The 26,481-nt window shown below is 36.6% G+C and overlaps 1 long non-coding RNA gene across 1 annotated transcript in view; it reads left to right on the top strand.

The window, feature by feature from the left end:
• The first annotated feature begins 504 nt into the window (after positions 1 to 504).
• LOC120892515 (uncharacterized) overlaps positions 505 to 26,481 on the top strand; it is an 84,059-nt gene continuing 58,082 nt past the window's right edge. The window contains exons 1-2 of the long non-coding RNA XR_013425592.1: positions 505 to 1,103; positions 20,675 to 20,760. This is a non-coding gene — a long non-coding RNA (uncharacterized LOC120892515). The remainder of the gene's footprint in view (positions 1,104 to 20,674; positions 20,761 to 26,481) is intronic.

Here is a 26,481-nt window from a genome sequence, read left to right as displayed (position 1 = left end):
AGAAGCAACAGGAGGGATAATTATAAAAAGGTGATTCATTAGATAGGCTTACACAACTAGAAGCTGGATAGTCCACAATGGCCATCTGCAGGCTGGAGAACTAGAGGAACCAATAGATGCACTATCCAAGATGCTGAAGCCTCAGAATAAGACTGATCAAGGACCCTCTGCTTCTTCTTTTTCTCCTCTCTCTACTCTCTTTCTCTCTGCTCTCTTCCTCTGCTCTCTGCTCTCTTTCTCTCTGCCCTCCTCCACTCCTCTCTCTGCTCTCTGCCTCTCCTTTTCTTCCCCTTAGGGCAGCCCCCCAATAAATCTCTTGGTTTAAAAAAAAAAACTGATCAAGGATGCTACTACTCCAGTCAGAGACCCACAGACTTCTGGAAACTCCCCGGAGAATGACTGGCAGAGTCTGCTTTGGAAGAGTGACAGAGAGAAAGTCTGATATCCTCAGGTAATCACAGCAGTAATCAAGAATCTGTTTAAGAAGAATTAAGCTTACACGTGCTCCTGCTTCCTTGTCCTTCCAACTTTTGTTCCATTCAAGCCTCCAACCTGTTGGACAGTGCTGCCCATGCTTAGGGAGGATCTCCACTTTAGTTCATTATTCCACATGCCAATTATTCCAAGACACAACCTCGTTGATACACCCAGAAGCTTCTTAATTTTCCACATCTCTTAATCCAATCAAGTTAACAATTCAAATTGACCATTATACCAAGCTCATCCACCTGAGTGCTCTCCAGTGGTTTGGTAGCCACTCACCATTGACTGCCTGGCTGTCTCCCAGGATTTCAGGTGGGTAGGCATGGCTACCTAATATGCTCCTAGGGCCCCAGGAGGGTATGAATTGCTGACTGACTGCTTTGTGGAGCCATGAGTTGGTGGGTAACGCTGACTAGCTGCTTTCCAGAGACTTGGCAGGATAAGGTACTCAGAGACATTGCCTGGCTAATTTGATGGTCTGCAAGATGCTGAGCAGGGCCACCTAGCAGCTCAATGGCTTCATGGACCTGCACGTGATGGGTGGAGATACCCTGCTGGTTCCCATGCAGAGGAATCTAGGCTACCGGAAGCAGATAAACTGGCTGCTTGGAGGAACCCTGGTGAGTGGGGTCTCAACATAGCACTGTGCAGCAGGAGCATGGGTGGGGAAGGTCTCCTCATGACTAGCTTCTTCCTTTGGGGTAGATGCAGAGGAGTAGATTCCTTGGATGTTCTCTAAACTCAGCTCAGAGCCTACGAGGGCTGCAATTTCCTCCACTAGCAAATATTTCAGGGTCTATGGCATTAGTGGGGACTATAGGGGTTATCTGTTTTACCCTTTGTCATTTAGGATTGGCCTCAATTAGGAAGACAGAATGGTAAATGTTTGCTCCTCAGTCTCTGTGCTCCCCAGCATCTCTGTCACATCACTGTTGCACTCCACTTAACATCCAGAGCAATAGTTATTTTATTCTTTTTTTTTAATCCTAATTTTTTTTTTTTTTGTGGATGGAAATATACCAGGAACTTTTATTTGGCTATCTTATTGACTTTACCCAGAACATTTTTTTTAAAAAACAATTAAAATTCATAGTCTTTTTCTTTATGGTTTGTGCTTCAAAGTCATATTTTAGAAAATCTCCCCTGGTCAGAATCTGTAAGTACATTTGTGTGTATTTTTAACTAGAAGTTTTGTAATTTCTGCTTTTAATATTTTAAAGAATTTACTGTTACTATTATTTTCTTTTGTTGTATGTTGGGCCTCATAGATGCCCCGTTGAACTTCATCTCCAGTCCTTATGTTTTAATTTATGATAGAAATACACATCTAATATTTCCATGTGTTCAATTGTAAAACTCCTAGATGAAAATACACAAACATTTATGTTCATATATAAGCAAAACTGTTTTTGAGTTCTCTGTTCTGTTTTGTTACTCTTTTTTTTTTTTTTGATTCCCAAAGCACCACCAATTGTCATAATTATATGGCTTTATAATTAGTCTTGATACCTGGTGGGTCAATTTTCTAAAACTTTTCAACTAAATTCTTTTAGCTGTTTGTCATCGTGTCTATTTGATATGAATTTTTGGATCAGTTTCTTAGTCCTACAGAAAGCTATATGGAGATTTCAGTTGAAAATGAATAAAATTTATAGATCAATTAGGGATAATAGGCATTTTATGAAATTTCACACGCATTGATGTATTTATCCATTAATTAACTGCTGTTTTTTTGAGCTTTAATAATGCTAATTAAAAAGCCTTAACTCTTGTAGTCGTCCTGTTAGGTTTTTTCTTGTTCCTTATGAGTTGAAGCATGCTGGCTAGCATCATAAAGTTTATATGAGAAAAATCCAGCAGTGGAACAGAGATTTCTTAGCCCTGTACCAGTTCCCTTTCTAGAACATAATGCTCTTTAACACATTTTAAGCCTTCAGGAAGGAATAGTTATATTGAAATACTGCAAAGTAGGTAGAGAAGAGACAGAGGACATTATGGTTCAATTAATACAGAATCGAGGCCATCAGCGACATTTGAGAAATAAAGTGCTTTCTTTGTGAACAGGCTCCTGAAAATGAAAGCCAAAAACATTGTTAAGTGCTTATTTGCTTTGTGACTTTATGTGTTATTTAACTTAGTACTTAAAAAAATTAAAGACAAAAAATGGATGGCTACTGAAAGACTGTTTATGTCATTCTTTATTAAATTAGTCTGTAGTTTTGAGAGACTTTTAAACTTGATTTTGACATAAATCTCATGTTGGAAAAACAGTGTAATCAATTCAGTGTTTCCTTCAATAACTATAGATTAAGTGGGACGACCCAGGCACTGTACCAGTTGCTTAGGATGCAAAGATAAATATCTAGCAACCTCCACCCTCCTAGAAACACTTAGAATTTTCTGTTTTATATTCATTTTTATCAAGGAGATAAAACATCTGACCATGCAATGAAGAGTTGTCAGGTTCAGGTACAGGGCACCGTGGACATTCTCAGGAATATGCGATCATTTCCACACAGCGTTGCTTGAACCGTCAAATTCCCCAGATAGATGGCTATGACCAAGAAGACATAGAGACGGAAGAATTATATAGGCTGAGGATGCAATATAAACCAGCAAGTGTAGAAATTGAAGGCGTGGAGATCGGACAGTTGCAGTAATGCAAGCAAGAAGCAAAGGAGGATGTAAACAAAGCAAGAGCAGTGGAAACTGAGAAACGGGGTGGATTGGAGATTCATTAAGGTGGTAAAATCAGTAGGATTTGGGACAGTGTATCTGTGGGAGTTAGAGAAGGAGGGGCCCATGGACCACTATAAGTCTGAGAAAATTTCTAGGTATCTGGCTTGGGAAATCGGGTGAATTGTAGCGGTTGTAGCTCTAGTAATGTAATATTACTGCTTATCCACCTGGGTAGATTGGCTTTTATGCGATCGATGTAAGTCCCATTACTTAGCAAGTGAATTGTAAGTTGAATATCGGTCTCCTCTAGAGATATATATATTGTAATATATTCTGAAAGATTACATTTCAGAATTTCCACTTGGATAAAGGTTTTTCAGAATACTGTAACAATAAAGTCCTACCATTGGTTTGCAATTGTTTTGATTTAAGGCATAGATCAATATCAATAGCTTGTTGTCCTATCTCAATCGACTGACTCTTTTCAAACATTTGTGTTTAAGTCTGTCATCTAGATATATACTACTCATGTTCAGTTGTGGGATTTTCAGGTCTGGATGAACAACTGATCTAATTCAGAATCGCTTGAAACAACATGTAATCACTTTTATGTTTTCTTTCCTATCAAAATACTCAATAGTCAATAAGAAAAGACTTTTATGTTTGCTTGTCAAGATGAGAAAAATTAACACTTTAGAATTACGAGTAAACTCAATTCTTATACAGAATGCCTTGCAAAATAGTCAATGAAAAAGAATAACACATACTACACTGTGTATAAATGACTGAGGTGCTTTGAACAATAAACTATTAGGAAAAAAAAATCTCAAAAAACCAACCTGTAAAAGACTTTAGATCATCATTTTAATATACCATTAGTTATTTGAAGATACACATTGATAAAAATTAGGGAAATCACTCTGAAAAATTAGAATTTAATGTGTTATTTTGCTGAAAATATATATTTAATTTTCTTATATTCTTTGCTTCTAAATATACATAAGTATTATTTCTACTACCTAAAGAAAGATTTATATAAATGAGGAGATGACTAATCTCTGTATATTTAGCTACTAAGTGAAAGTGTAAGTGGGGAAACATTTAGAATTTTCAATTTCATATTCATTTTTATCAATGATATAAGCAGACTTCTCTTTGTTTTGAGTTTTTATTTTCTTGTGGTATGGTTAATGAGAAAATTTTAGTGTTTCATAATCCTTCAAAATAGTGCTATTAAATTTGGGAAGCATTGAAGAGGTTGAATTTTTCTTATAATAGATATTAACAGTAAGACCTTAATAAGTTGATAGGTAGAGAATTTACTTGGTAGTAAAAGATATAGATTACTTTTAAAGCATTCACTTTGTACAGCTTTTGAGAAAGGAGGATCAATACATTCCTTATTTTAATGGAACCGAGAATTTTTGTACCAGTGCTACTTAGCATCTCGGCTCTGCTGTTTTCTTTGTTATTCGGTTTTAAATTAGTCATGCAATTGAAAAGCAATTTGTAAGGATAATATTTGAATACATTGAACCTTTTTAACTTCCTTTAAAAATTAAAGTGAGTTAAGGGTTTTCCCCTAATATAATTAGGTTGTGTGAGTTACAAATTATATATTCAGAGTAGTATATTACAAAGAGAACAATAGGTTGATGCATTGGAAAGAGATAAAAGGTTAGCAAAACCAAACCATTAGAAATTATTTGTTTTATAAAATACATAAAATTTTTATAAAGTTTATCTTGGAGGTATTCCTCCATATTTCAGTAATTATTAAAAAAAGTATTAAAAATGAATGGGATGTTAAGTATCATCTAATTAAAAGGGACAGGGCTAATTAAGATTTGAATCTTAGCACAAAATATTTTTTAATTGTATTGGTTTTAAAAACAGCTATGAAAGTACAGGACTTTAGAAATAGTCAAGGGAATTCAGTGCTCCTTGAAGCCATGGGCTTTTAAAGATCTAAGTATGTTGATCTTCCCTGTAGATTTTAAAAATCTTACAGTATGCTTTTAGCAATGAGTTTAAAGATATTTTCTTCTTTATTGTAAGCTTCTGAATTTTTATTGCTTTCACATTTTCCTCTTCCTGTCTTTACTCCTTGCCACTTGCTTCATAACAGGACCAGATCCATATGTTACAAGACTATTAATATCTTCCTCTTAATATCTTACCAGAGCATCACATTTTGCTCTTTATGCTAGTATTATTTTAAAATATTTTTGCTGTGGCGCTAACTAAACTATTCCTAATTGTAAGTCTTAACTATTTCCATGGTTTGGATATATTGGTAAATATTGAGCTTTCATTTTAACATTTGAATTTTCATGCTATTGGTTGTTGTACAAATGTCCATCAAAATACGAATTGGGAGACAGCTTTTCTTTTTATGTTCTCACACCTCAGCCTCTCTTGAATTGTTCTCATTTTAAATTTAAAATATCTGTTCCTAGAGGTTTTATATCAAAGATGAATATATATGTGATATGCCTATGGATAAAGTACATATTTTCCTAGTGCAATGAACTTTTCTCTCCATTTTTAGGAGAAAATGAAGTTTCCTATATGGGTGCACTAAAGTGACTTTCACAAGATTTTCAGAGATACCGAGCTGATGGAAAAAAAAAATCACAAAATATATTAGTAGTGGAAGAAGAAAGGTGTTTTTTACTCTCTGCTTGAGAAGTGACAGAATAAAAGAATCCTTGAGAAATGTGTCACATAGATCTTTTCCCCCTTGTGCAAGAAAAGAGTCAGAAACTAGAAAAGAGAAGGCAGCCTTTGTGAGTCTTACTTGCAAACTGTGCTAGCCTGCCTGAGCTTTTTGTTCATTCCTAACACATCGAACATCTTGAGGCATCTGAGAAGATTGAGATCGAGAGTTAGCGGTGTGATTGAAGGTGGAGTATTATTCTAATTATCAGTTTTGAAGTGGAACTTTAGAAGAACATATTTTTTTGGTAGCTTAATAAGTGACTCAGACTTTGAAATACTTCCAGCATTTAAAAAAAGTCAAAGTAGATATGGATGTGAAAATTACATCACTTGGTTGGACTCCAGTAGTTCGTTTTATGGCTTTCTGAGCAGTGGCAATGCTGCTTATATGTTTATTTCAAATATTCATCATCAAAAGCCATTCAGGCTGGTTATATTTCCTTTTATATTCAGTGAGAAATGTATGTTAATAGACAGATAGACTTCATGAATCTGTTCATTTCTCTTTTTTTTTTAGTGTGTTCTCGCTCTAAAAACTCATAAAAAATTAGAAATACATTATATTCCATGGAATTTACAATGTAGGTAATCTCACTGAACATAACTTTAATGTCCTATATATAAAGCATATGATCAATAAATATTTTGGCCATCATAACACACAAATTATATGGGAACACTAATGGTAATTAGTCTTAACAAAGAACTAGCATGTTTAACATATTCAAATGAATGGGCAATTTATAATGAACTTTAAGGACTGCAAATTCATATTTACAAAAATAGCTTCGATTTTTGTTTTCTAACCCAGCCCAATGTTTATTGCTAATGCCCACTTCAATGGAGTGGGAAAAACTTAATTTAGTTCAATTCTAAAACCCTCCACTCTAAATCCTGGGAGGAAAAATGAGAAAGGTTTCACAGAATCCCATGTGATTGAGAAAGTGAAAAACTGATGTTGTGAAAAACTATGTGGTGGGATGTTAGTTCTCTCAGGTGAACCTTGGTCTTTCATTTTTGAAGTTCATGGTGAGTTGTCTGTTGTGCTGATCTGCCTGGTCCTTTTAGGTTGTGGTGACATCTTTGCTCTGGATCTTACTTGGGGACACAAAAATCATTCCATTATTCTAATTCCTTGTTATTGGCCTAGTGCCCAGAATATCTAGACCCATTATCTAACTATGCTACCTTGCAGGGACCCTTCCCAGAGAAGATCCATGGGTGTTCATAGCTCTTAGTTTCACATACTTATCTCCAGTACCGTTGTCTCCTTGGGGAGTCAGCTTTCAGAGTCTCTGTCTGGGGCCCATATTCATCCATGTCTTTATAAACTTCTCCTCTATGTCTCTTTCCCTTCTTGTTTCCTCCCATGTGTGAAATGTGTAAAATCTTTTAAAAATATATGCTACCTGCAATTTTTTTTGTCTTTGCTTTTTATTCCTCTAAGGAATTTGTTATTTCAAACACAAAACTCAAGATATATATTATAACACTTCCTTTTCTCCAGCCTGCTGTTTTCTCATATCATTCCCTTGAGCACAAACTAGGCTGGCAGCTCTAATCGGAGGGTGGTAGAAGATGGGAGAATAAGAAATGTAAATTGCAAAGATTAATATTTCAGAAATAGTGTTGCATGAAATATAATAATGCTTAGTAAAAGTAAGCATTTGGTAGACTGATGTTATGGAGAGAAAACATCTGAACTTCTATTTGGCTGTGAAAGATGGATTACTGAATACATGTATTATCAGTAGACAAAGGGGATCGTGAGTCTTTATCATCACAACACCAGAATAAGAAAACATCCTTTGATGTGATCAGACTTTGATGTGATCCCTTCTTGTAAGGGAAATCTAGAATTCTTTTAAATATAAGCATCAAAATTATGCATGAGAAGTATGTATTTATCTCATTTGATCCCATCCTTATTTCAAATGCATGAGCAAAGTTATTTTAAAGACCAACTAATATGTGATGTTAGCCTATCTTTTTCAACCACAGTATGATAAAGGCAGTGACATGCAACATAGTGTACAGGAGTCACCAAACTTGCTACACAGAGGTTCTCAATGTCCAATAAATGTGGGAAAAAAGAAGTCTGCAGACTCACTGGGATTTTGGTCTTTCTCTTTGAATAGCGGTCTCTTTAGCCACAAAAAACTTTCAGAAGCTCTTCTCAAAACAAACCTCCAAGACAAAACCATTAAAAAAAAAATAAAGGTTTTCTTCTACCCTAAGCTAGACTTTATGTGACTAGGAACTAGGGGTGCACTGTAAAGAAAGGTTGGGTAGCTGGGTGAGGTGGCACATGCCTGTGATCCCAGAGGCTCAGAAGGCTGAGGCAGGAGGATAGCAAATTCAAAGCCAGCCTCAACAAAAGCCAGATGATAAGAAACTCAGTGAGACTCTGTCTCTAAATAAAGTACAAAACAGGGCTGGGGATGTGGCTCAGTGATAGCGTGTCCTTGAGTTCAGTCCCTGGTACCCACAAAAAAAAAAAAAAACAGAAAAGAAAAAGAAAAGCGAGGCTTATTGCTAAGTGTGGACTACAGACATGAATGAAATGAATAAACAGAACTCTGATGAAGGTTGATGTGCTGGTGACAGGATTTCTTAAACAGAGAAGTGACAATGGTTTAGGAAGCCTAGTTGTAAATTCACACTGCTCTTCAGCTTTTTGTCACTTCGAAAGAGTGAAAATTATGTGTAAAACTAGCCGTGGATGTTCAAACACAGTTTTATACAAGGCAGATTATTATTAGGGATTAATTACTAAGAGGTGTGGACTGTCCCTCTGAGTTTGAGCCATCACTGGCTCTTCTCTTTTGCGACTGGCAGGGGGCAGCAGATGACAAAGATAACGATTACCATGCATGCACAGATAAATTTACTTTGCTTGATCAAATTCATTCTTAAATTCATGATGGCATTCAATTCGTAATGGGTGCAAAGATGGGTCAGGGTGCCTGAGGAAAAATGGCAGGGGGGACAGAACATGAAGGGCTTTGAATGCCACACTAACAGTTTTAGGCTTCGTCTGAACAGTCACTGGATGTTCACAAGCAGGTGACTGACATGACCATATGTGAATCGTGCATGGTAAGATTTGCATTTTAGAAGAGTCATTTTGAAAATAGTATGAAGGCTTGTATTTGAGGAAGTCCAAGTAGCAAGTATTTCATCTTCTTTCTAGGTCTTGTGCTAAGTGCTTTATCTGCTTGACTGCATTAGTGGTTACTCCCTAGATGGAGGAGAACTGAATCACTATGCCTGTATCAAAGAAACAGGAAGACATACCTTATTTTTTCCTACTGTATTATAATGTCTCTTGCCAAAGACTGGGCAACCATTTGGAAAGATACTTCAGCAAGCCAAGTGAAAATGCATGAAGCCCTGAACTAAGACATAGAACTAAAGAGATAGTTTCAAGATAGAATTAACTGGACTTGGTATTTAATTAAGTGTCGTGGAGAATGGTCTAGAATCACTCTTAGTTTTGTGAATGTGGGAAATCAGTAGATATCACTGCTAGCTGAAATAAGAATTGTGAATTATGAACAAGTACTTTTATTTTGTGTGGGTAGGTTAGTGTATATAATAGGGAGTTGCAATTCACATAGAACACATAAGTGGGATATATAGTAGAATGTTGATAAAGTAGACCGGGAGAAAGTTTTGTGCTGGAGATTTGTGATTCATAAGTATATAAGTGGTAGTTGGAAGAAAGCATTGTGTGTGTGATTGCTCAAGGAGCGGAAAGAGATAAAACATGGGGGTCAGAGATTTATTTTTTGGTACTGGGGATGGAGTTCAGGGGTGCTTAACCACTGAGCCACATCCGTATACCTTTCTATTTTTTAATTTTTAGACAAGGTCTTGCATAGTTGCTTAGAGCCTCACTGGATTCCCGAGTCTGGCCTTGGAATCCTCCTGCCTCAGTCTCCTGAGTTGCTGAGATTACAAGTGTGTGCCACTGTGCTAGATGGGGACAAAACTTTTACAGCACCTTTCCTGTGTATTGGAATCCCACTAAGATAGTGCAAGAAAATACAGTTTTCCATACTCTATTTCCAGGGATTCTGGTTAGCAGCCAGAGGATTCTTATGCTAATGGACAATATTTTGAGCAAAACTCTTACATGGGATGAATAGTAGGAGTCTGAGAGGAGGGCTACTAAAGTAGGAAGAAGAATAACAAGGGTGTCAGTCTCAGAAGCCAAAGGAGGCCATGTCTTAAAAACAAACAAACAAAGCACAAAAGTAAAACAAAACAAAACCCCCAATAAAGCCTTATCACCAATGTTGACAGTTTCAGAGTATTAAACCTCAGCAACTGAAGTCCCTCCATTCTTCCTTTTGGATAGCGAGTTCCCAGTGGGTGCTGCAGGCTGTGTTTCAGACTTCTTAACTGGGACAGCTCAATTTCCTTCCACTGCTGCCTGCTTCTCTCATTCTTTCAATGTGACAAGTACTCAGGGGGATTTCCTTAACTAAGGACTCTGCCATCACTTTCCACTTCTGGACACAAATGTCCAGTGAGAAATTGAGAAAACTATTTTTAACACAAATCAGATTGGATTTTATCCAGAAACCTTCCCTGAAAAACAACAAAAAAGGAGGACTCACCGTTTGCATTACCACTATCACATTGCATCTCAGATGGGCACTTTCTCCAGAAGTGAAATGTGGCAGGGATATTGGAAGATGCTATAAGTTTCAGGCATCCTCTTCTCATACCAAATGTGCTATTCGAATCCAAGAGGTTTCTTCATTCTCAAAATATTTGCTTTGGCTTCAGGTGTGAGGGTGCTGTGTTTTACTGCATGAAATCATTCTCCAGTTCACCACCTCCCACCTCCCAACACTGCAGCCTGTGGAAATCACCCATGGGGATTGGAACCGCTGAAGTGGTCAGCAAGCAAACAGTAAATGCTATTCATAAATCTCTAAGTCAAGCCTGAAGCAAACTTACACAGAACACTAGAAAATGAATTTTAGTTTAAATCGAAATAGGGATCAGGAGAGATAGCTTGGGATTTGGGGATGATTAAGTGAAGGATTCAGTTAAGAGATTTCACCTCTCCAGAAAATATAAGGCAAACAGTCCCATGACTGACCTATAGATCTTTGCTTTATATGGCACAATAAAATGACAGCTCTGATCATGTATTGCTTTAACGGGCCTTGGTACGTACAACTTGACTGAGATGTTTAATTCAGGACACAGATAGGTCAATTTTGGGTTCAGTAACTAAGAAGATTTTTGTTTTCTTTTTGATGGAGTTACAATTATTTTTGAATTAAATTCAGTAATTTTAGCAAGCATTGCCTAATGGAATATGAATGTTGATAAAAAAAAACCCCAGCATATCCCAAACCATGGAGACATAATTTAAAATTTTATCTCTACCATTAATTTTATAATATGGGCAATCACGTTGGTACAGAAAATTGAGAGTGGCCAAGCAATTTATTGTAGGCAATCTGTTAAAAATATCTTGAAGGATAAAATTAGAAAACAAATTAAAGAGAAATACGATCTATGCTTATGTGAGCACAGAGAATTCTTGGTCCACATAGAGGGATGCTCAGTGCTAGTTTCTCTCTCTCGATCAGTCTCTCCTCCTTCAGTTATTCTCTAAAGGTTCATTAGGGCACACATTAATAAATTCCTACTCCCATCCTCCTTGCCATGTGCACAGTTTTTATGTTTAAAGCCTGTATCCTCCCACTCTTTCAGTGGATCTATGTATTTTACTGAACATCCATTCCTTGAATAAGAAATAGTGTGTATTGCTAAAATAACCCATACTTAAAATTAAAGATCTTTATCTTCCAATTAATGAGTGTTACATATCAGCATTATGCTTCTCATGTTCTACGGAGGAAAAAAAACAACAACAAATAGATCTCTAAAGAGTAGGGAGAGAGAGTAAATAGCTGAGCTCTGACTTGCAAAACAGTGCTGGAATAGCTACTTTGGACTCATAAATGAGATGTTTGAAAAGGGCATGAATGTAACAGTAGAAAAAATACTTTGCTTAGCAGCACACCTATTTTTTTCTGGCAATGGGTTCTTGTGAGATGAACTTCTTCCATTACAAGCCTCCCTGCTTTGAACTTTCTAACACAAAGCTAAATACCAACACCCAAGGAATGGTGGATTTGGGAGATATTTGAAACACAGTAATTGCTAAACATGTAATTCTTGCCTGGAATAGAGTAACAAAAAAATATACAGATTAGAGTGATCCAGTCCATTTATTTGTTCTTAAAATTACAAGCATGAAGAAATATGAATATGAAGCATAACTGCATGTGCTTTCAGGGAAAAAAGTTTATGTCCAATTTTGGGGTGAAAGTCATTGCTTTTCACCCTCCACATAAATCACTACAGTTAGGAATTAGGTGAACAAATTAACATATCAAATTTGGAAGATCAGTTTGTTTTGGGGGAAATATAAAGAGCTTATTTTAAAGTTTCTTCCAAATCTAGGACTGTTGATGTGCAGGCCTCTTCCCTGAGTGTCTACTCAGGTTTGCTTGTTTGTCTGGTTTTAGATTTATCTTTTATCACATCTAAGGAAATAGGTAGCTACTGCTTCTCTGAATCTGAGAACAATTGGCTGGCTAGATGGAATCAAGCTGGCAATCTTATCCTCTGTAAGATGAAGTGGGTTTAATGGCCAGATGGGAAGATTTTGAGGCTGTGGCCAGAAAGATAAGATCACAGTGACTTAAAATGTCAAAGCAGCATGCATCGTTGAAATGCTTTCTCCAGGAACTTTAAAAACCAACATTGTCAGGAAAGTAAGCACTATTTTTCAAACTCCATTTGACAAACAGATCTTTTATTTCTCTGCAGGAGAAAAGCTTCCGACAATGTTATTCATAATTAGCTTGCTTATTTTCATATGCTTGAGAGTAAAGAAAAAATTGCACATCACTGAAACTAAAAGGAAGTGAAAAATGTTTTGTTACGTATTTTTAATAGCAATCACTAGCAACCTACATATGGCATAGCAGTATTAGTGCAAGGTGTATTCAATTCAAAAGCTAATGTGTATCCTAGACTTTTGGTGGGATCATACTGAAACTTGAGGATTGCTTTCCTCTATTCTGTTTTTTGATTGTTTTGAGATAGCTTTGTATCTTAAAATTTAAATTTCCAGATGCACACAAAGAGATACTTAAAGCCATATTTTCTAATCATCAGGGAGCCATAAGTCATCATAGTTATTATTATTTTTCCTTACATGGATAATTTATTTATTTCAAAAGTTTTTTTTATTATTATCATTGAACAATGTATTGGACACCATTGTTTATGACACTATTATAATAGATTGTGCTTACTTTTTTCTAGTTGCTCTAAAGGGGCTTTTGGTTTAGTGGGAGAAACAAAGAAGCTAATGAGCAATTATGATAAGTGGCATAACAGTTGTAACCATGGGGATGAGTGTAGTGTACAAAAGACACAGAGGATTGGACTTTAGTAAAGGATTCCAAGAGAATGAGATTATTTGGCCTAAAGGTGAACCTAAGTATTCAGGCAAAGAAAGGGAGGATATAGAAGAAAGCGTATAAAACTCCTAGAAGTAAGAAAGATGCTGGAGAGCTGCAATCAGGAATAGCAGAAACATTGGAAGGAAGGGAGGAGGAGACAGGGGCGACCATATAGAGATAGGCAAGGATAATCCCAGACAAGTCCTAGATAATAAGCTCCCAAGCGCTTTGGGGATCTACTTTTAAGTGGGAATGGAAAAGGTGTAGATACAGAAATCAAGGGCATTTCATAGTCAAATGTGCAAATTGGACTCCCCAAGCTATCCCCCAAGATGCTATCACACTGTCTCCTACAGCTCAGTTAAAGGTGATTCTGTCATTAGCCCAACTGTCATCTTTGACCCTTTCTCTCACAGCCTTCTTTGGATATCAGGAAGGCTTGTAACCTCCAAAACAGATTCAGAATCCTACTACTTCTCTGAACCTCCATTGGCTTTAACCTGAATCCTTGGCTTCATCACCTCTTGCTTAGATTTGAGAAGGATTCCAACTGCTTTTCTCCACCATTACCTTCTGCTGACCACTACCACTCTGAATCCGTATGTTCAACTCATCTCAGTCTTGATTTCTTTTCTGTTTGATTATTCTATCAGTTCCTGTGAGAGCCTTGTTAGAAACTACCACTGTAATGGATCTGCCTCGTTCTTTCTTTCTTCTCTTTGTCTTATAAATTTTGAGAACATTCTATGAGGTGCATTTGAATTTAGAACTGTACTATTTTCCTATTGCATTACCAATATAAAATCTATTTCTAGTGGAGCTTTCACACATAGGGTACCCATTCTGTTGTTAATATAGGCATACTAGCTTGGCTTTGGTTAGTATTTGCACAATATACTTTTTCAATTTTCCAGTCAGGAAGACTAAAATCACATTAGTTATTTCAAGCAAAGTATTTAATAAGGAGAATTAGTTGCACAGGTTTGGAGAGGTGAAAGTACAGAAAGGTAACCCAGAGATGATAACTACAGGAAGCAGTTACATCTTTGCCTGGGAAATCCCTCTCTACTTCCCCTAAAAGTTGAGGTACAAGGAGAGTATTGTGGAATTGGTGCTCTGACCCTGAAAAAAGGGGTGCCACTCAAAGAAAAGGGTATTTGCCCAGACTGTTGAGAAGTCAGCTCTACTGAGCTCCTGTTTGTACTACTGAGGAGCCATGATGAGGCTGGCCCTGGGGGAATAATGGAAGCTGATGGTTTTGGCCTTCCATTGCTGGGCTGTCTAACACTGATTATTGTCACAGGAAAAAAGAAGTAAGCTCCTTCTTCTTTCCTCTGTTCTTCAAATTTTCTCTAGTGACCCTAATTGGAAAAACAACAGAATTTCAGCTGGCAGTCTGAAAATGTGATTTGCAAGGTCCTAGTCCCAGGATGACAGATCCGTCTTAGAATTGAAGCATAATAAATAACCAGTATATCTGATTATTTGATATGTATTTTTCTCCTTTTATTTTCAAACTCTCTATATTCTTAAACTTTAAAAGTATATCTTTTAAGTACTATAGAATTGACTTTTTTTTGGTACTGACGGTTGAACATAGGTATGTTTTACCACCAAGCCACATCTCCAACCCTTTTTTATTTTTTATTTTGAAAGAGGGTCTCACTAAGTTGTTTAGGGGATCACTTATTTGTTGAAGCTGACTTTGAACTTGCGATCCTCCTATGTTGGCCTCTGAAGTTGCTGGGGATTGCAAGTGTGAACCACCAAAACTAGCTCTATAATTGTTTTTTAAAAAGTTGACTCTAGCAATTTTTGTTTTTAAATTAGAGAATTTAGATTACATTGCATATAATTACTATTACATTAATTATTGACACTTTTGGATTTAGATTTGCCATCTTGCTATTTTCTTTTCATTTATCCTAAAACAGGATAAGAGGAAATGTTTTTTACTGTCCCTTTTTTTTGGAATTAACTATTATTTTTATTTTTGCATTTCTCTCCTTCAATCACATTGTTTCACATTCTCTTATGGTTCTTTTTGTTGCTATTCTATCATGAATGTTTTACATGTAGAAGCTAATATCAGTCAGACTTTCCCCTCTTCCCAACAATAAGTTTCGCATGAAGCAGCCTTCACTGCATCTCTGGCTCTGAATTTCAGTTTATCCCATATCCTCTGTGCTTTCTGAAAGCTGTGCCCAGTTAGTTGCTCAGCCTCAGAAATCTCTTCCTACAGAAGACATTAGCCCCTAAGAGAAAAGTGCTTCCAAATGTCAAGCTAACTTTTAAACCCTCTTCTACTTTCAAATATGCCCCTATAATTTTCCACTGCCTTTTTGACTCTCCAATGCTTTTGAGACTTTTTTTTTTTTTTAATTCTGCGTTTCTATTTCTCAGCAGGAGGATTGTTCTGAATTGCTTCATCTACCACAGCAGAATATGGAACCTTTATGCAGTCTGTTCTCCTTAGAGAATATTACAAATCAGATCCTATTCCACAGCTAAAAATCTTCCAATGAATCCTCATCTCATTCAGAGGAAAGGCTGAAGTTCCCCTGGAGTGTCCCTCACCCAGCTCCCCTGAGCTCCTCTCCTGGGGTCCCACACTGGCTCGCTTTCCTTTTCTCAGGCTGGACAGACTTGTCCCCAGTTCAGATCCTTGCATTTGCTATTCCCTTTACCTAGTGAAGGATATGGAGAATAACATCCCCTAAGAAAAGGGGAATGACAGCCCCCAGGGAGGAGGGAGGACAATGAGTCCAGGGAGAAAGAGGTAGACATTAGGCCCTGGGCCCTGGAATTTCATCCCTTCCCAGTAACAATGAGTCCTGGAGGGGAAGGCCAGGAAACGGGCTCTGGGCTTTGGATTTTTATCCCAGTAAGGATGAATTTTGAGATTTTACAGCTTTTTAACCTGCACAACTAGTTTCCTGACTTCCCAGCCAGCACGTCCCAAGTCTCTGATGATTAAGTCACACTAAACATTCAGCTGTGATTAACTCTCATTAAGACCTATAAAAAGTGGACCCCTCTTGTAACCAGTTGATATTTCCTTCCCTGAAAATGTGCCATTCCACCTGCTTAATCTGAGGTCTGGTCCTGTTTTTGGTTATTTTTGCTTACACCTAGGACCAGGTATTTTTCTCATTTAACAATTTGGCCTCCTCCCTCAACCCCCACTCCTCAAATATGTGCTCCTATGTTGCTTTCTCAGTGAACGTTTTACTAATGATTCTATTTTAAATTTTACTGTTTAGCCCCTACCTATACTCTGGTTTAGTTTTTTTTTTCTTAGCAATTATTAACTCGAATATATTCTTCAGCTCATTTATTGTTATCATTTTTTATTTGTTTTCATCCATTAGAATATAAGTTCCAAAATGACAGAGATACTTTAAAAAATTTCTTCTCAGAATGTAGAATAGTTCTTGGCATACAGTAGGTGTTCAATAAATATCATTTATTTATTTTAATTTTTTGTAACACCAGGAATTGAACTAAGGGCCTTGTGTATGCTAGGTAGCCCTCTGCCACTGAGCTGTATCCTCAGGTCACCAATAGATATTTATAAAGAAGAAATAAGTACTGTAGTTAATAGCAAGGTAAGATTCTGGATTTAGATCTGAGAGATCTTAGGTAAGCAGAATTAACAGTTCTGTTGGATAATTGTATGGGAAAGGTAGTGTTAGAGGAGTGAAGCATAATAGCCACACTTCTAGCTTAAGGAACCCTTTGTTCCTCTAAACAGATATACCCATTATTTACTGAAAGGCACATTCACTGCCTTTTTTCTTCTCTGATTCTGTCTTTTTGGGTTAATGTCTCATGTCACTGTTTAACTTTGAGGCACTAACTATACTAATGATGTTCAACAAGATATTACCAATGAGGTCACAGGTCAAAATGGGTCCTGAGGGAATATACATCTGTTGAGTTCAGATAAAATTTCCTAAATGTCAATTAAGTGGCAGAAATGGTTAAATGCTACTTATGTTGAAAGGAGAGAGATATTTCTATGGTTTGAGAGTTTGGAAAAGGTCAGAGAAAATAAACAATTTTTCATTTGCTCAGTAGCATTTGGATAGATAGGGTTTGGCTATGTAAGATTGGTTTTTCAGCTCAAATCCAACATGGGAATAAACATAAATGTGTATAGATAGAAATGGGATTAAGTGAAATAGAGTTTGGAAAAACTTACAACAGTTGGAATGGGGCATTCAAGATAAGCATAATTGTGGCAATTTCTTTAAATTGCTTTTGAGAGAGATGAGTATATCAATTTGAAGTGACATAATTTACAATTATGCATCATGTTTATTTAGGAGAAAAATGGAAGGTGAGGCTGGAGAATACCTGATAGACAAACATATGGTTTATTCAGTGTATTTTAATACTCAGGAATATTTGGAAAATATGATATGTTATTTGATATAAATTTATGTACTTATTAGATTCAATCAACATTATATCCTTCACATAATATTATATGGATTTTTTTTTTTGAAAAAAGCAACAAATAGGGTTTCCATTGAGATAGGGCATGCAGTTTTTGTTCTTTGGAAACTGATTTCTTCTGTATGACCTTTACTACATTTCTGAAAGCTGTTTAAGATGGAAAGCTAAATAGGGAATGCTCATTCTTGAGAAATGTGAGTGTGTCAGTCTGAGGTCAGAAAAACTATCCAGTTTATTAAAACAAAGAAACAGAGAGTTAAAAACACAGAGTGAGCGATGTATAAATGAAAGCCAATTAAAACCCCCAAAATGTTATGTTACCTTTTCAACTTCTTTGGAGCATTAAAGGAAGTCATTTAGCTCTCTGTGGAATCAGACTGGCTACATTCATTTAATTTGTCCTGATCAATTCCTACCTTTTGAGTTTCTGGGGTGTGGGTTCTGTTCTCTTCAGCAGTCTCAAGTAACTTGATGTAGAAGGAGTCCTCATGACTAAATGTGCCTCATAAATATCAACAATCTTGGGCAAGTCAATTAACTTCTTTCTCTCTTTCTTGTGCTAATGGATATAAACCAGGGCAGGCTAAACATGTGCTGTACCAGTGAACTATATCCTCAGCCCCAATTCACTTCTTTGTGGCTCAATTTCCAAATATGAAATATCAAAGAATTGAAGAAGATGCTCACTATATCCCTTTCAAATATAACGTTTCATACTTCTATAGAAATCTGTCCATGGAACCTGTACTATTTTAATATTTAGGAATCTTAATACTTTTTGAATACTTTAATGCTTGGGTCTTTGACTGGCTGAATCAGAGTATGACCAGAACATGACCCAATGTTTTGTACCACCAATACAGTATTTGTAGAAGGACTTACTTAATAAAGCAAACAACTAAACTTGATATACCTAGGTTCATTCCTGAGGTAAACAAGTGAGAATACTGATCCTGTAAATGCTATCACGTGCCCTCTTTAACTGGGTGCTATTCATGAGGAAAAGAATATTGTCCAAGTAAGTTTTCTTGTATCACATCCATCTCCAGAACGTAATGAGGGTACCTAGCTAGTGCTTGTCTTGGCGGGCAAAAGGTAGGGACCTGTCTGTCCCATGGAAACAAGTGCCTGGGTTTAGCTCCTGCAGTGTCCCTAGCATCTAGAAATACAGTCCTTACTTTTAAGCTATTACAGATTTCACTGCTGAATGTTATTTATGTAAGGTGACAAAGACAAGACTCAGCAGGACTGAAGCCTTTAATAAATTTATCATTTTATTGAGTGCCCCAGACTAAAGTTGCTAGTTATGTAGCAAAAGTTCAGTGATTCACTTTTAGATAATTGGTTTGTATGAGGACCTATATTGTTTATCAATATAGAGTAAGTAATTTACGTTTGTGGGTTTTATCTGTATATAGAAAAGAGATTATTGATGTGGAGAGAGAGTGGGCTTTTGAGATTGTCAGACTAAGGATCAGATTTCAGTTCCACCGTTTGCTAAATGTATGGTCTGGAAATAGTTACAGAATCATATTAAGACTTAATTTTCTATTCTAAAAATGAGTATAATAAAACCTAACTCAAAGTTGTGCTACAGATAAACAATATAAAGTAAGTCAAATTCATAGCATAGTTTCTGACACACAATATATCCTACAAAATAATTGTTCCGTGAATAAAATTTGATTTCCTCTGAACTTCTGATAAGGTATGTTTACTTCTAACTTCTTTAGTTCCTGAAAGTTGTGGAAAATAAAATATGGCAATAGTAGCAGCCATACTTTGACTTTTCTCTTCCCTTTACTATTTTTTTTATAAAACATCTTTTTTCTTTGAGAATTGTGTTTCAGAGCTAGACTACAGAACTATAACAAAATTTCATTTCAATGTAATTCTATACACTTCTAGGAACCATGTGAATGATCAGAACAAAATCCCTTCCAATAAATAACTCCCACATGAGTAGGGTGAAATAAAGCAGAGGTGCTGTGTTCAAGCTGGGTCTTTGACTGGCTGGTTATGTCCACTGTTGTGTGCAGACACAGGATTAAGCCATAATTCCAAGGCAAATGTAACAGTCCGAGACTGGGAGTGAACAAAAGAAAATCTTTTAACCCCAATTGTCTTGATCCAATATCAAAGGCATAGAAGAGATAAACAAATTTAGTCAATAATATTGAATTACAAAAATGTTTTTTTGGATAAGTCATATAATTTGCAATGACTAGATTCTATTTTATTTTTTAAATTTATGTATGACAGCAGAATGCATTACAATTCTTATTACACATATAGAATACAATTTTTCATATCTCTGGTTGTATACAAAGTATATTCACACCAATTCATGTCTTCATACCTGTACTTTGGATAATAATGATCATCACATTCCACCATCAGTAATAACCCTATGCCCCCTCCTTTCCCCTCTAACCCCTCTGCCCTATCTAGAGTTTGTCTATGCTTCTTATGTTTGAAGTAATTTATTTTTATTTTTTGTTATTCTTTATCCACACACACAAAAAAAAATCAGATAAAGAAGCAGAATTATAGGCCATCAATATGGATGTAGATTCCTGGTATGTTAGAGGAAAAGCAGCCATTCTTGTATTAGAAAAGATGAATCACACCTTAATGAGTGAGGAGCCAAAACTAAAGTTATGAAAGGGTGGGACAACCTTTTTTTTTTCAGTAGACTAAGTATTAAGACTAAGTATTTTTATCTTTAAAAATTATAACAATGATGGTTATTAATTATAAAACAGAGACTTTGAGATAAATTCCTTAAATCATTGCTTCTTTCTCCCACTCTTTCTCCTTGATAGATTCAGTAAACATGATACTGCTGGTTACTGGTGACAAGTTCTGCTTCCTCACATGTTGAAGTATAACACTAGAGGAGTGCGCTGAGGTAAGCATATAAAGTAGGGTTTATTTAAAAAGGAGTAAGAGATTTCTCCCGGGAAGGGGGAAGGGGGAAAGGGGCCATACCTGGTATCTTAGAATCCCAGAAAGTGAGGGTTGTTTTTCCTTTGTTCTCCTGCTCTCTTCCCCTTATCTCTCTCCTTCCTGTGTATGTGACTAGGCCCAGGAGACACTTTGCTAGGATGGCCTAAAGGTGAGAAGCAGATGGGCTGGAGGGGCCAAGGTGGAGTGATCTGGGCAGGAAGGGGGTGTAATTAACATTACATGTAGGGAGGGACAGTTCCTGGGACAGGTTACCTTAGCTACAGGTTGAAGCAGGGCCGGTTACCCTGATAACGGTGGAAGAAGGACTGTGAGAAGCCATTGCAGTCCCTCAGGGGGCAGTCTCCAAATTCCCTTGATCCACCTGACTGGATTTACCTATCTATACTGACGGCCTAATTCTGGCTTAAAACTCATACCACCCTCCACCCAAAGAGGCTGCCAGGCACCATGGTCTGTAGAGTAAGGGCCAATGTGGACCAAAACAAGAGAGCTCAGAATTTAGGAGAGCAAGTTGCCACCTTCTTGGGAACCCTGGGGTGACCATTCCACCAAACCTCTTTAAAAGCCGACTTGTGTTTATATGGAAGAGAGCCCTGAATGGAAAGCAAGCAAACCATTAAGCAAAAACATGAAAAGCTCAAACAAGACTTTGAATTGAAACAGACCTGGTGTTAAATTCTAGCGCTGCCTTTTCACAGCTTTGTGATCCTTGGTCAGTAACAGCTTGTCTTTGAGGTTTGATTTCATTTATTTGTCTATGTCAGAGCTTAGCTATTAAATGAGATGGAGTACAAAGCACTTGGAAGATATATGATGCTCTGTCATGTTCATTATTTTTTTTTTTCTGCCTAGGACTGGCATGAAGGAAGTGCTTCGTAAATAGTTCTGATATTAAACTGAATAGATAACTCTTGGGATGGATATGAGTTTATACTTAAGAAACATACAGCAATAACAACAGCAGCAGAATTACAAAATACATAACTTGATGCAAGGAAAGAAGGATCAATAACCTTCGATTCTTATTTCTCCCCATCCATAAAGTAATGGGAGGTAGTGTTAGATGGTTTTCAAGATCTCTTTTTAGCTTTCAAAATTCTGTGATTCAGTAGATTCTGATTCTCTTCCTAAGAAAGGGTGGTTTTATGTGTATTCTTATAGAGAGAAATACCCAGTTTTAATAGAGCACTCTATATAGCTGTACATCAAAGGGGAACTCCAAATGCCTCACAAAAACTGATTTTCTATTTTTAAAAAAAAAAACCACCCTCCTTCCGTTATTCTTCTTGTGAAAGCTGGAAACCTAAAAGTTTAGAGAAAATGAATGGGAGCAAACTCTAAGGACATTGCAACAGAGGCAGAGAGAGAAGATTGAGTGATAATTACAATAAGGGATGGAATGGAAGGAGAAAAAGGTATCGAAATCACACCTGAAGGACAAAGTGTCCAGATGTGAATGAATGACTGAGAGTAAGAGGGCAATAGATTACAGGATGGCAGAGGAGATGAAGAAATGGTCAAAGAAAGACAGGAAAGCAAGAAAAAAAATATGAGCTGTGCTTTTTAACAAAGAGAAAAAAAATAGAAAAGATAAAGGATAAAGGGCAGGTAGACAACAGATAAGTACTCTAAGTATTTTTCTAACTTGTCTTTCATATGTTAAGTGAGGTTCTATGTATTATTAATGTGGTTTTCCCATGAGATTTAGACACTTAATGGCCTTTTCTCCTCATGAAATTTGGTCCACTCTGTTTGGTTTTGATGCTGGGAATGAATCAGTGTCCTCATGCATGTGAAAAATATGCTCTACCACTGAGCTACACCTCCAGATCCAGATGGGTTCACTTTTAACTTACCTCAAGATGGATAATAAACAACAGAAGCCTTGAAGGCACACATCATGGGAGAAGACAGCGGAGATATGTTTTTTTTTTTTTTTGGTGGGAGCCAAGTTAAAGCACTGTGAAATAACGATGGCTTTTAAAAAGGAAATCACTAAAGACTGCTGTGTTTGGTTTAGAATCTTAGAAGACAAACTCCATTAGGGGACAGATAAGTAGCTTTCTTAGGATTGCACAACCACATTAAAATTTCATGCCACTTGGGAATATACAAATACCATGCTTGTGGTTCTCTAAAAAACAAATTTAAACTGAAAGCATATGTTACATGATAAAATTAAAATCACATTTCTACCCAAATAGTTTGCTATTCTTTACTGGAAAATTGCCCTTATAGAATATGAATTTAAAAGTAGTGTGTGACGTCTTTAAGCTTAAGTGGCAAAGAAATTCTTTAAGTTACCTGTACCTCCTGGGTTATGGATTTCGTCCCTTCTCCTTAGGCTGATAAGATTTTTCTATGGCCTTCAAGAGCTCTGTCTCTGGAATTCACTGCAGTTTGTTTTTAATCCAGTCACCAGATTCTTCTTAATGCTCAAATGTCCAGGAGAGAGCACATAATTTTTGGTGAGAGCCTGGAGTGATGATCTATAATATGTACTTTAAGAAGATTAATTTGGAAGTTTTGTGGAGGTTGGATCACCATCTGCAAAAATTCACCATGCTGTTAAAGTCTGTATAAGGTCAAATTTTTGCATCAGGAATCTGACTTCTTATTTGGGGAGCTTCTAGGGGCTTGATTCCCTTTCAGGCTTTAAAAAAAAAAAATCTGCACTTAACTTCAGGCGATCTCTGTGCCTTGATCTTGCTAAAGTCTCTGGATTAATTGTGGGCTCCTCTGAAGCGAGCATCACACATCTTCCTCTTCAGGACTAGGTGGCAGTAGCTGTCCCAACACTGATTACAGAAATCAGTACTCTAGACAGTCAATGGCCTAAGCATGAGAAAGTGAGGGAGAGAAGAAAATAAGTACAGGAAGAAGGAGAGCAAGGGAAGAGAGGGTGAGAGAAAAGGGAACAGGGAATCAGAGAATGATGAGAGCATCATTAACATCTTAACCATTAACTCTCATTCATCCACTTTCAAAATTCTTTTTTTTAAGATTTTATTCTAATTTGTTATATATGACAGCAGAATGCATTACAATTCATATTATATATAAAGCATAATTTTTCATATCTCTGGTTGTATACAAAGTATATTCACACCAATCATGTCTTTACTTTGGATAATAATGATCGTCACATTCCACCATCATTTCTACCCCCCTGCCCCATCCCTTCCCCTCCCACCCCTTTGCCCTATCTAAAATTCTTCTACTATTATGTAGTTATTATTATTATTTTTTTGTAGTTGTAGAGGGACAGAATGCCTTTTTTAAATTTTTATTTTTATGTGGTGCTGAGGATCGAATCGAGTGCCTCACATATGCTAGGCAAGCGCTTTGCCACTGAGCTACAGCCCCAGTCCTCATGTGGTTATTTTTACTTGAAAATACTGGTGTTACCTTTAAAGCTTATAACTTAATTTTTTAAGTTAAAAAAAGTCAGTATGGTTCTATACACGATTTTTGGAAAAATAACATCTGGGCATTTTATTTTCCTTTGGCACCATGATGGTGTGCCCTGTGAGCCTGGAAAGGAGTAGAGGTGCCAACAGTATGCCCTTAAGCCTTTGCTCTTCAGAAGATGTTCACACCCTGCAACGTCAACTGTAGCTCCATCACTGTGTTCCAACTACATCAAAGGACACAAGTGCTTCAAACTCATTCCTAAAGTCAAGAAAGTTCTCTTAATGACCACTATGCCTTATGAATTTTCAGATACTGCTCTAATACTTAAGAAAAAGTAAAGCAAGGAAAAAGAAAATTGAGAGGTGGATTAGGTTAATGACAGCGAAAAGGGAAAGACTGAATCACATCTTACTTAGAACTTTAAAAGAACACCTGGGATTTAGTAGGTTTTACAATGTGTGTTAGTTAAATTTATAAACAATGCATTAGGGATTAACTTGAGAAGGAGGAAACAGTTCACAAGAAAGACTCTTGGAAATACCCCAAGTGAAATAACAAGAGTAACCAAATCACATAACTTCTCATTGCCAGTAAATAAATCAGAAAGTACAAAAATGGAGGCTGTGGTTGTGGCTCAGTGGTAGAGCACTTGCCTAGCATGTGTGAGGCACTGGGTTCAACCCTCACCACCACATATAAATGAATAAAAAAATAAAGATCTATCAACAACTAAAAAATATTTTTTAAAAATGCTAAAATGATACATACAAGATGTGAAAAAAAAGTCACTCCTCTGTTCAAAATCACTTATTGGTTTTGTGTTTGCTCAGTATAAAAGCTGAAGCCTTTCCAGGGGGAATCCAGCCACTCCTCCAAACTTACTGATTTTTCTACCCCAGGTCACTGGGCTGCAGGTACACTGACTTTCTGCTTGATGGACCTGCTCCAGGCTCCTGGTTATTTTCTCCTGCTTCCCCTCACTTGTCCTCCTGGGTTTCTCCCTCACTTCTTTTTGACCTCTAATCAGGTGTCAACACCTGGGTGAGGCTTTTCTTGACAACAGTATTTAATATCCCATTGCTTCTCCCTCTGGCATATGCTGTCCCTTGCTTACTTTATTTTCTCCAGGGCGCTTCACATTTGCAGCTCATTTAACTTTTATAGTATCATACTGATTGACTTTAAAAAAAATGTTAGTTTTATGTATTCATTTATTCATTCATTCATTTATTTTAATTGAGGAATAATCTACATCCAATGCAATTCACTCATTTTTAGATATGCAATCAATGAATTTTTTAAAAAAATGTACATAAGTGGCCACCATCACAATAAGATAGACAATCTCCTTTACTGAACACATTCCCTTTGAAATCTTCTCTCTTCACTCTTACACTTGGAAAACACTGACTCGGTTTCAGACACTATAGTTTTTCCTTTTCTAGAATTTGATATTAATGGAATACACACACACACACACACACACACACATACACATTTGTGTGTGCATTTGGCTTCTTTCATAGCATAATGTTTTTGAGATTTACCATATTTTTGAGTGTATTAATAATTCTTTTCAATGCTAAGGAGCATTCAGTCCTAGGGTTATCCACAATTTGTGTTCCTCTTTTAAAAAAGTTTTAATTGACACATATTTATTCATATTATGAGATATAGAATGATAACTTGACACATGTACACAATGTGTAATTAAAAGTCAAGGTCATTAATATGTCTATTATTTCAAATATTTATCATTTCTATAGGTTGGAAACTTCTGTTATTTTGAAATATAACATATATTTTGTACAATTACTGTATTGTGCTTTAGAACACCAGGATGAATTCTTCCTATCTGACTGTATTTTAGTATCTGTCAGTTAATCTCTCTGTATCCCCATTGCCCCTAATATCCCATCATGCACCTATACTATATTTGCTTTATTCAATTATCCTTTGATGGAGAAATTTGTTAATTGCATATCTTTACTGTTTTGAATGGTGCTATAATAAACACAGACATGCATATATCTCTTCTACATACTAATTTCATTTCCATTGTGTGTGTGTATACACACATACCTAGGAGTTGGATTGCTGGATCATATGGTAGTTCCATTTCGAGTCTCTGACAGAACCAGTTATAATTGTAGGGCCACAAGCTGTGGATAAGTGTGTTCTCAGGCCCCATGGAGGTCAGAACCAGTGGGACTTTGGCCTCTGGCAATATCATCCATGATTTCAAGCC

Source organism: Ictidomys tridecemlineatus, chromosome 9, assembly GCF_052094955.1.
Source record: "Ictidomys tridecemlineatus isolate mIctTri1 chromosome 9, mIctTri1.hap1, whole genome shotgun sequence".
In the NCBI taxonomy this organism is placed as follows: Eukaryota; Metazoa; Chordata; class Mammalia; order Rodentia; family Sciuridae; genus Ictidomys; species Ictidomys tridecemlineatus.
The sequence above is the reverse complement of the archived record's forward strand: the minus strand, read 5'-3'. Positions and strand labels throughout refer to the sequence as shown.